Genomic DNA, 10,462 nt, shown 5'->3' with positions numbered 1-10,462 from the left:
TTCATTAGTATTTAATGTATGATAAAAGTAGGCTGTTCAATAAATGATTGTGAGAAAATTGGTTACGTCTTTGGGAAAAAAAATATTAGATCTTTACTTTGAAGTATGCTGCTGCTGCTGCTGCTAAGTCGCTTCAGTCGTGTCCGACTCTGTGCAACCCCATAGACGGCAGCCCAGCAGACTCCCCTGTCCCTGGGATTCTCCAGGCAAGAACACTGGAGTGGGTTGCCATTTCCTTCTCCAATGCATGAAAGGGAAAAGTGAAAGTGAAGTCACTGAGTCGTGTCCAACTCTCAGCGACCCCATGGACTGCAGCCTTCCAGGCTCCTCCGTCCATGGGATTTTCCAGGCAAGAGTACTGGAGTGGGGTGCCATCGCTTTCTCCAACTTTGAAGTATAATTCAAACTAAATTCTAGATAAATTAAGTGTCCAAGATAAAAACAAAAGAACTGGCTAATCAGTCTTTGGAGGGAGAAATCTATTATAAACAAAATGACAAAGGTGAAAAATATTAAAAGGATTTAACAAAGATTCACAATCTAAACGTTAAAAGCCCTTGTTGATTAAATATACACACATGTAAAATGAAAGACAAATGATATTTCTGTATGAAAAATACAAAAATACTCTGTATGAAAAATAATGTTCAGTTCCACATTGTTGAACATAGTTCTGTTTTTGCCAAATAAATCCTCTACTTCAAATTACTGTCCAAATGCTTTATTACTGTCCAAATTACTGTCCAAATGCTTCTGGCCTTTGTTGTGGAACCTGTTACTTTTGTTGCCACCTCCTCATCTCTGTTCCCTGAAGCTTCTACTTCTTTCCCGCTGTCCCCTGACACCTCGGTTGCCCTCGTGCTATCCCCTGAAGCCTTGACTGCCTTCCTGCTGTCCTCGGAAGTTGTGATGTCCTTCCCATGGACCTGCTAGCTCTGGTTGCTCCGTGGCCACAGAAAGCTGCCAGCGCTGTGAATCATGCCACTTTTCCCGTACTTCTGTTACTGATGCAGTAGGGATATCAAAGCAAACACCCTGTTTTCCTTTAAGACCATTCCCTTCACTTTGGAATCAATATCACCCAGCTGCTGTTTAAGTTGTTTCCAAACATAACTAATGTTTGGCATTTCAATTGAGCACCACAAGATCACGGTCAAAAAGCCTGCTTCTGAGTTGATCAAGGAGTGCTGGTCTACCCAGGTGGCACTGGAAAAGTGGGCCAGAGCTGCTGCCAGAATCAGCTTCTCAGCTGACCGCTTGAAGTGACCGATCAGAGTGGGAGGCACAGAGTCCAAGAGCCTGATGGCATCTTTGCTAGAAGCTTTTATTATTTCTGTTGCAAAAGGAACACCTATTCATTTAAATTTAATTCCCGCTTTTTGCTCCACTTTGGCTAACTGGTATTCTTCGTGCTGGTAAAAGCAGATGCAACCCCTGGTCCTCCCAGCTCTCTTGTTCGCCCAGAGCAATGAATGTAGGATTCAACATCCTTTGGTGGAGAGCTCTGAACAACCAGATCAACCTCAGGGATGTCTAACCCATGTGCAGCAACATTGGTTGTAACCAAAACTCCAAAATCACCATTTCTAAAACCTTTCAGGGTGATTTCCCTTTGCTTCTATGGAATGTCTCTGTGGAATGACTGGACTGACTCCAGTACTTTGGCCACCTCATGCGAAGAGTTGACTCATTGGAGAAGACTCTGATGCTGGGAGGGATTGGGAGCAGGAGGAGAAGGGGACGACAGAGGATGAGATGGCTGGATGTCATCACTGACTCGATGGACGTGAGTCTGAGTGAACTCCGGGAGATGGTGATGGACAGGGAGGCCTGGCGTGCTGCAATTCAGGGGTTGCAAAGAGTCAGACACAACTAAGGGACTGAACTGAACTGAATGACTGGGCATCCTGTGTTACAACCACATTCTGTGACAACTCCTGGGCTTCTTTTTTCATTTCACAAAATATGATAGTGAGTCCTTGAAAACCACTGTATACTCAGATCACATCTCCAATGACTGCTACCCTCTGAGTCCAGTGGCACTTGATAGCCAAATACTCTACAGTTATTGCAGGTTTCTGCATCTTTTTACCAATCAGGTCCACTTGTTCATATGTAGATTTCATGTATTTCTTAGCAACGTTATACACCCAATAGGGGCAAGTTGCAGAAAAAAGCAAAGTTGGGGATTGTCTTCTGAATCTTTCTTGTATGTCACACATAAAATCTGTTCCACTTGATCAGCAAAGCCCATATCCAACATCTGGTCATCTTTATCCAGGACAACATGCTCGAGTCTGTTGAGATCTAGCTTGCCATTCTGCAGATGGTCTTTGATACGACCTGGTGTCCCAACCAGGATATCAATCCCATTCTGCATGCATTCAATTTGTCCTCCATAGGGAGTTTCACCATAAAAATAAGCCACTGCCAGCTTATTTGTGATGTCACTGAAGTCTCTATTATCCTTTGTGGATGCAAGAACCAGTACCTCAGGGGCACAGCCTCTCTTCTGGTCTTGCAGTTCTCCAAGAAGTTTCTCAACCAAAGGGATAGCAAAGGAGAATGTCTTTCCAGTTCCTGTCCACGCCTGTGCAATCAGATCCTTCCCCCTATAGACATGGTGAAACGTCTTTGCTTGTACAGGAAACAGGAAGGTCAACCCACAGGCTTTGAGAACTGTAGTAGTTTCTTCAGATATGGGAAAATTAGAGAAGGCTCTTTCTTTTTGCTCCACAGTCATTTCCTGCTCTAACTCACTGTTTTCTTAACTGGCAGCTTCCTTGGAGTTGGAGTCAGGTCCAGAATCAGGGAATCCATTCCTGAAGTTGGGGCTTTTCTCTAGAATTTCGCCATTTATTTCTTATGGACCAACAAACTTAATACACACTTATTTCACCCAGCAATTTCACTTCTGGGTATTCAAGGGAAGGAAATAATGTTTCTACAAAGATAATTATCACATCATAGTTTAAAATAGTGAGAAATTAGAAATAATCTAAATACCTGAAAGGAGGGAATTGGTCATATCAATTATTGCGCATTAGCTACACTATCTGCAGAATGTATCTGCATAACGCATTCTCTGCATTATTGTCTACACTATCTATAGACTAAGACACTTTCATTAACAATCATTCTGTAGATGAATACTTGCTGACATGAAAAAATATTCAACCTACCTCTAAAGCTAAAATTATACATGAGGTATGACAGTATTGGGCTTCTCAAAGGAAGTCAACCCTGAATATGTATTGGAAGGACTGATGCTGGAGCTGAAGTTTGGCGCCTGATGTGAAAAGCATCTTTTCATTGGAAAAGATGCTAAGGCTGAGAAAGACTGAGGGCAGGAGGAGAAAGGGATGACAGAAGATGAGATGGTTGGATGGCCTAACTCAATTGACACGAGTTTAAGCAAACTCAGGAAGACAGTGAAGGACAGGGAAGCCTGGAGTGCTTCAGTCCATGGGGTTGCAAAGAGTTAGACTTGACTGAGTGACTGGATAGCCAACGTGGCTCAGTGGGTAAAGAATCTGCCGGCAATGCAGGAAACACAGGAGATGTGGGTTGTGATCCCTGGGTCAGGAAGAATCCCTGAAGGAAGGCACAGTAACCCACTCCAGTATTCTTGGCCTGGAGAATCTCATGGACAGAGGTGCTGGTGAGCTACAGTCACAGAGCTGCACAGAGTCGGACACAACTGGAGCGACTGAACATCACGTAGCTCATGACAGTGTCAGCTGCACCCTTCTGTATGTTTTGAAACATGTACAACAAAAAGTTTTCTCTGAGAGTAAAAATATGGTTTTCTTTTTTCTTCTTTTGCTATTATTTTCTGAAATTCTGTCTACACTGGGCATAGAACACATACCAGAAAGAAAAGATCATTTTTTGATAATAATTAAAAAAGAACAGGGACTTCTCTGATGGTCCAGTGGTTAAAACACTACATTTCCACTGCAGGGGGTACAGGTTTGATCCCTGGTCAAGGGATTAAGATTCCCACATACAGTGCAGCCAAAAAGAAAAGAAGAAGATGAAAGAAAACTTTTTCTTGAACTGAATAAAAATGAAAATACAATATATCAACTTTTAAAAATTATAGAAAAAAGAAAGCAATCCAAATCCAGGCCTATGAACCAGTAGTCAGAAGTGCACTAGTGCTCCCATACTTATTTTATATTCTAAATTGTAAACAGCTTTGAAATCAAAGTTCAGTCCTTGAGCTGACTACAGTGCCCTGCTCTGGCCTCTGAGCTTTGTTACCTGTGGCCCCTTTCAAGGAGGGTGTGGGCAACTCTCCCATGTGCCAGGCACCAAGTGCTGGGCTAGAAGAAGAGCGTAGGTCTTCAGCAATCAAGGAAATGAGGTGCCTGAAGACACACACAGTAATGATAGATGGCACTACCTTCAGTTTTTATATCTTAGAAGTTGCATGTGTGAATCATATGCCTGCTGTGCTATTTATAGGTGTTCTAATCAGAACCTTCCATATTGCAGCAACTGAGGAATCACTAAGTTAATTAATAGAAGTTGCACAGCTGGCTACAAGAAAGATGCCAAAGGAGAAACCAAATCAACAAAGAAGTGTTTTTTCCTTGTAAGGAAACTGTGCTCCTCAAATTCAAGATATACACCAACTTAAAGATGTCTAAGGCAAGAAAGCAGGAAAACATTCCATTCTTTCCCTCCCCTTTGGAAGTGTGTTTTCAGGCTTTCCTAATAGATATGATTTTTCATGAGTAACTTCATCTGATAGACAACGAGCATATTCTTCTTTGCTGGTTAGGGTCAGGAGGTTGTAACTTTTTATTGTATCATCTTGGTGGAAAGGACTCTCTGAAGCCACTTGCAACCATACGTTGCTGTAAGACCTTGAGTTGTGGGGCACAGGAGAACAATGGACAAAGAATAAACACAGGATGTGTTCTTCACTCTGCATTGTTTAGTGTTCAAAGAACACACTGAGTAATGGCTGCTGGTGCCACAGCGACAGGCATTCACACGTGTGCTGTGCCCTCTTTTCAGGTCTGTGAGAAACAGGCAACCAAAGGAAGTATGGACCTGGGTACCTTCTCTTTGCTCGGTTTTAAGAAGAGCTGAAACTGAGTCCTGTGGAGTGTCGTATGAAACTGTTGATATCAGGGTTAAAACTTTCCAGCATGCATGGTGAAAAAAATTATAGTCACAATAACAACTTCAATGTGTTGAATGTGGCAGCATATTTAAAAAAAAAAAAAGATCAGAGGTTTGGGATTAGACTTAGTTCAAATCCTTGTTTGTTTCTTATTAGAGGTGTAGCCTTCACCTCAGCGAATTTCAAGCTCTTTGCTAAAAAATTGGAGTAAAATCACGTATCAAAAAAGTCATAAGGTGCATAGAGCTTTATGCTGCATTTTAAACACACTCTCTCATTTGATCTTTGCAATTATCCCCAAAAGATGCTATTAACTCTAATTTATAGTTGAGAAACCTGAGGCTCAGAAACCAAAATGTTAGCAGCTTATACAACTCAATAACAACACAACAAAAAACCCAACCAAAAAATGGGCAGAAGATCTAAATAGATATTTCTCCAAAGAAGACATACAGATGGCAAACAGACCCATGAAAAGATGCTCAACATCACTGATTATTAGAGAAACACAAATCAAAACTACAATGAGATACCACCTCACACCAGTCAGAATGGTCGTCATCAAAATGTCTGCAAATAACAAATACTAGAGAGGGTGTAAAGTAAAGCAAATCCTCCTACATTGTTGGTAAGAATATAAATTGGCACAGCCACTATGGAGAACAGTATGGAGGTTCCTTAAAAAAAAAACTAAACTAAAAATAGAACTACCATATGATCCAACAAATGGAAGGGAAAAAAGTGGAAGCAGGGACAGATTTTATTTTTGGGGGGTCCAAAATCATTGCAGACAGTGACCACACCCATGAAATTAAAGATGCTTGCTCCTTGGAAGTAAAGCTATGGCAAACCTAGACAGGGTATTAAAAAGCAGAGACATCATTTTACCGACAAAGGTCTGCATAGTCAAACCTGTCATTTTTTCCAGCAGTTATGTACAGATGTGAGAGTTGGACCATAAAGAAAGCTGAGCAGTGAAGAATTGATGCTTCTGAACTGTGGTGCTGGAGAAGACTCTTGAGAATCCCCTAGACTGCAAGGAGATCAAACCAGTCAATCCTAAAGGAAATCAGTCCAGATTTCTGGAAATATTCATTGGAAGGACTGGTGCTGAAGCTGAAGTTCCAATACATTGTCCACCTGATGTGAAGAGTTGACTCTTTGGAAAAGACCCCAGTGCTGGGAAAGACTGGGGGCAGGAGGAGAAGCGGGCAACAGAGGATGAGATGGTTGAATGACATCACTGATTCAATGGACAAGAGTTTGAGCAAACTCTGGGAGATAGGGAAGGACAGGAAAGCCTGGTGTGCTGCAGTCCATGGGGTCACAAAGAGTAGGACACAACTGAGCGACTGAACAACGTGATCCCGCAATCCCACTCCTAGGCACATATCTTGAGAAAACTATACTTCAAAAAGATACATGCACCCCTGTGTTCATAGCAGCACTATTTACAGTAGCCAAGACATGGAAACAACCTAAATGTCTATCTGTAGACGAATGGATAAAGAAGATGTGGTGCATATACACAATGGAATACTGCTCAACCGAAAAAAGAGTGAATGAAATAATGCCATGTGCAGCAACATGTATGGATGCAGAGATTATCACACTAAGTAAGAAAGAGAAAGACAAATATAGATCACTTATATATGTAATCTAAAATACGACACAAATGAACTCCTCTACAAAACCAGAAACAGACTCTCAGACAGAGAACAGACTTGTGGTTGCCAAGGGGGTGGGGGGTGGGGGTGGAGGAGGGACGGAGCGGGAGTTTGGGATCAGTAGATGCAAACTGGGGCTTCCCTGGTGGCTCAGATGGTAAAGCATCTGTCTGCAATGCAGGAGACCCGGGTTTGATCCCTGGGTTGGGAAGATCCCCTGGAGAAGGAAATGGCAGCCCACTCCAGTAATCTTGCCTAGAAAACCCCATGGACAGCGGAGCCTGGTAGGCTACTGTCCATGGGGTTGCAAAGAGTCAGACACAACTGAGTGACTTCACTTTACTAGTATATATAGAATAAATAACCGATAGGTTCCTACTGTACAGTACAGGTACCAATATTCAATATCCTATAATAAACCATAATGGAAAAGAATATATAATATATATGCATCATATAAACAACAGAATCACCTTGCTGTACAGCAGAAATTAATACAACACTGTAAATCAACTATACTTCAATAAAATAAAAAAATTTTTAAAGGGAAATTGAAATGTCTTGTTTTAAATCACACAGGATAAGGACATGTATCTTCTGACTCATTGTCCTATGCTCTTTCCACAAAACAGACAAAATATATTCTAACCAATTAAGCAATAAGGAAAATGAGTTGAAAGAAAGAGGAGCTAGCTGGCCTTAGATATGGCTTCTCTCTGCTTAACCCCAGAAGCCAGTGAGCTGGAGCTCAGCTGAGAAAGCAGCATGTGACTATGAAGGTGGCCCTCTGCTTACAGAAGTGAACTCAAATCTAAATTGGCCTAGTCAATTAGGAATTTGATTCTACCTACAGGAAGAGGATTTTACACATTAGCACTCCTAAAATTGTATGAGTAGAAGATGGTCTCAAGATTAACTTGTATTGCAAAAACTGATTATAACGTAAGACCAAGGTTTCCGCCTAAAAGCCGCCATAAAAGCTCAACAAAATAAGAGCTAATTCCACAAAGCTAACTTTGCCTTTTGCACTCAAGGGTAGTTTCATGACTCTAGTCTGGATTACTTTATTACCTGTGGGGTCTTTCAGTATCCATTGGGTCCTCTCTCTGCCAAATTCTGCCTGGTACTATAATTCAGGAGCTTTGAGAAACATGAAATTTATGGTCTGGGATTTTTCTAGTTGTATAATGCAATGCTCTTAACTTCATTAAAAAAAAAAACTGATTCAAAATGTGAGATCACATTAATGATTAATTCTTCATAGGGTCAAAAGTCCATACATATGGTCTAAAACGTCCCTTCTAGGTACAATTCTCTTGATAGTATAATTAAAAGCTTAAACTCTAAAGTAAGAGAGGACTGGGTTCTAAACTCAGTTGGGAGATCTGAGGGATCTCAGAGGAATTATTTACATATCCTCAGTTTCCTGATCTGTAAAATGATGACAAGGATTGTATTTACCTTATAGAATCATTTGGAGGCATTTGAATGAAATAATGTTTGCAATATGCTTAGTAACTCCTGGAAAACAGTCATCATTCAAGAACCTTACTGCTATCATTATTCATCAAGTATTTATTCCCTGATGTCTCAGTGGTAAAAAAAAAAAAAAAATCTGCCTGCCAATGCAAGAGATGCGGGTTCAAACCCAGGGTCAGAAAGATCCCCCAGAGAACAACCCATTCCAGTATTCTTACCTGGGAAATCCCATGGACAGAGGAGCCTGGAGGGCTAGGGTCCATGGGGTCTCAAAGAGTTGGACATGACTTGGCAACTAAACAACAAACAATATCTGGCAAATACTGCAGCAGCAGAATGTGGTTCTATTCGGGAGGCCAAGGTGAACAATGCCTGGTGCATAGCAATTGCTGAAGCAGCAATTAGCTTCTGATAGTAGTGAAACAAGTCAAGGGGGGGTCACTACAGAAGACTCCAACTCTAAGATGCCACCTAGAAAAGTCACCTGATCAGGAGCAATATCCTTAAATTATAAAAAGTATCAACAATTGAATTTCAAAAAGGCAACAAACCAAAAGAAAATTCACAGAAAGAAATAAAAATATTGAAAAAAAGAATAGATAAAGATGATTTGAAAACAAGATTCCTATGCTTTATACTTTCAGTAGATATATATTTCTATAATAATTACTATTTTTGTGTTACAAAAATCTCCATAGAACTAAGGTTTAAAATGTCTATAAATGAAGCATGCAGTCTCCTCCTCTGCATTTCCCCAGTTACAAGCACATGTTGGAATTCCGTCATGATTTGGCTGCGAAGAAGAGGCCTATTGTGGTCATCTCAAAGAGTAAGGCTTGGCAGAGCATTCTGTAGGTAAAGAGAACATTAAATCATCATTGTTAAACAAGGAAGAGAAAGAAAAGAAGGTTTGAATTTCAAGAATGGGATTATAAATTAAATCAGACTCAGAACAGGTTTGAGACTGTGTTTCTTTCACATCTCTCGGTCCTCTTTGTCTTCCAATAATTCTATGATGGGCTCCCTTCCTAGGAAGTTACCTGATTCAGAATCCTGGACCTTAGTCTTTCCCTTGTATTTTTAGGTCAAATCACCAAGTCCTGGGTCCTATCTCTTAAACAAATCTGTAACTTACTGTCCTCCTTTTCAAAGCCACCACGACTACCTTCACTGAGGTCCATGGATTCTGGGGATAACTTCCTGTTCAGTCTCTAAGCATCTGAGTCAAAACATGCTGGATTTTTATTCCAAAAGATATCACTGACATGTATTTCATGATTCCCTGACTTATACTTTATGCTTTCATCATATTTATGTTATTTAACATCATTTTTTCATGAGTTCTTTTTAAAGATGACTACTATAATCAGGGGAAAATGATGTTTTAACTCTGATAAATCAAGGTTAATCTGTAAAAGCATATCAAAGTCATCAAACCAGGAATGAGTTTGACATTATTAAATATACTGTATCTCTATTATAAGAGTACTGAAAGAATTGACAAAAATTTAACTGAGGATTTTCTGTACAGTTTGGAGTAAAAACTAAAGGATCAGATAGCCTCTCCCCCACAAGTAGGTGGACCATATTTCCTGAGTGGTTAAGGAAAATTCTATTTCATGACTGTTGTCCTAGAATAATCATTATTTATCCAGCTTGGGGAATAAATTTTATCATCACTGTATCTAGAATGGATATATCATACAGTGTGTTTTCCCCTTTTTTCCTTGTAAAAGGATTCCCTTACTTGGGAAGTACCCATTATACGGGATTCCAGGAAGGTTGAACCCCACATGGCAACTCTCCCAACCTTTATTCTCCATAAATAGACACATGCTTCCAGCATGACTGGTTGGAATAACCCCTATCTTGGACCACAGTTTAGGAATAAGCATATAAATCAAGCTATCCAGCAGAGTCCTTTCTGAAACAGTTTTACAGGCACTTTCTGGGACAATTCTGTTTTATCTGGGTTTGTTCGAGTGGTTGGATATTAGCTTTGGGGTCCCAGGGACTTCTTAGCCTGCCAGGTAGAGAAAGATTGTCTCAAAGTGAGAACGCCACAATGACATCACTGACTATGCCTCAAGTCAGCCACTTACCAGTCTCCCCAGTTCAATAAGACATGACATTTTGGGGCTTCCTTGGTGGTCTGAAGGTGAAGGTGAAGCTGAAAGTG

General features: G+C 40.6%; 1 pseudogene; it reads right to left on the bottom strand.

Annotated features, from left to right (window-relative positions):
* Positions 1-705: 705 nt before the first annotated feature.
* Positions 706-9,464, bottom strand: LOC138442954 (nucleolar RNA helicase 2 pseudogene; annotated as a pseudogene).
* Positions 9,465-10,462: the final 998 nt, after the last annotated feature.

This window comes from Ovis canadensis, chromosome 6 (genome assembly GCF_042477335.2).
Source record: "Ovis canadensis isolate MfBH-ARS-UI-01 breed Bighorn chromosome 6, ARS-UI_OviCan_v2, whole genome shotgun sequence".
In the NCBI taxonomy this organism is placed as follows: Eukaryota; Metazoa; Chordata; class Mammalia; order Artiodactyla; family Bovidae; genus Ovis; species Ovis canadensis.
This window is presented reverse-complemented; position numbering and strand designations above follow the sequence as displayed.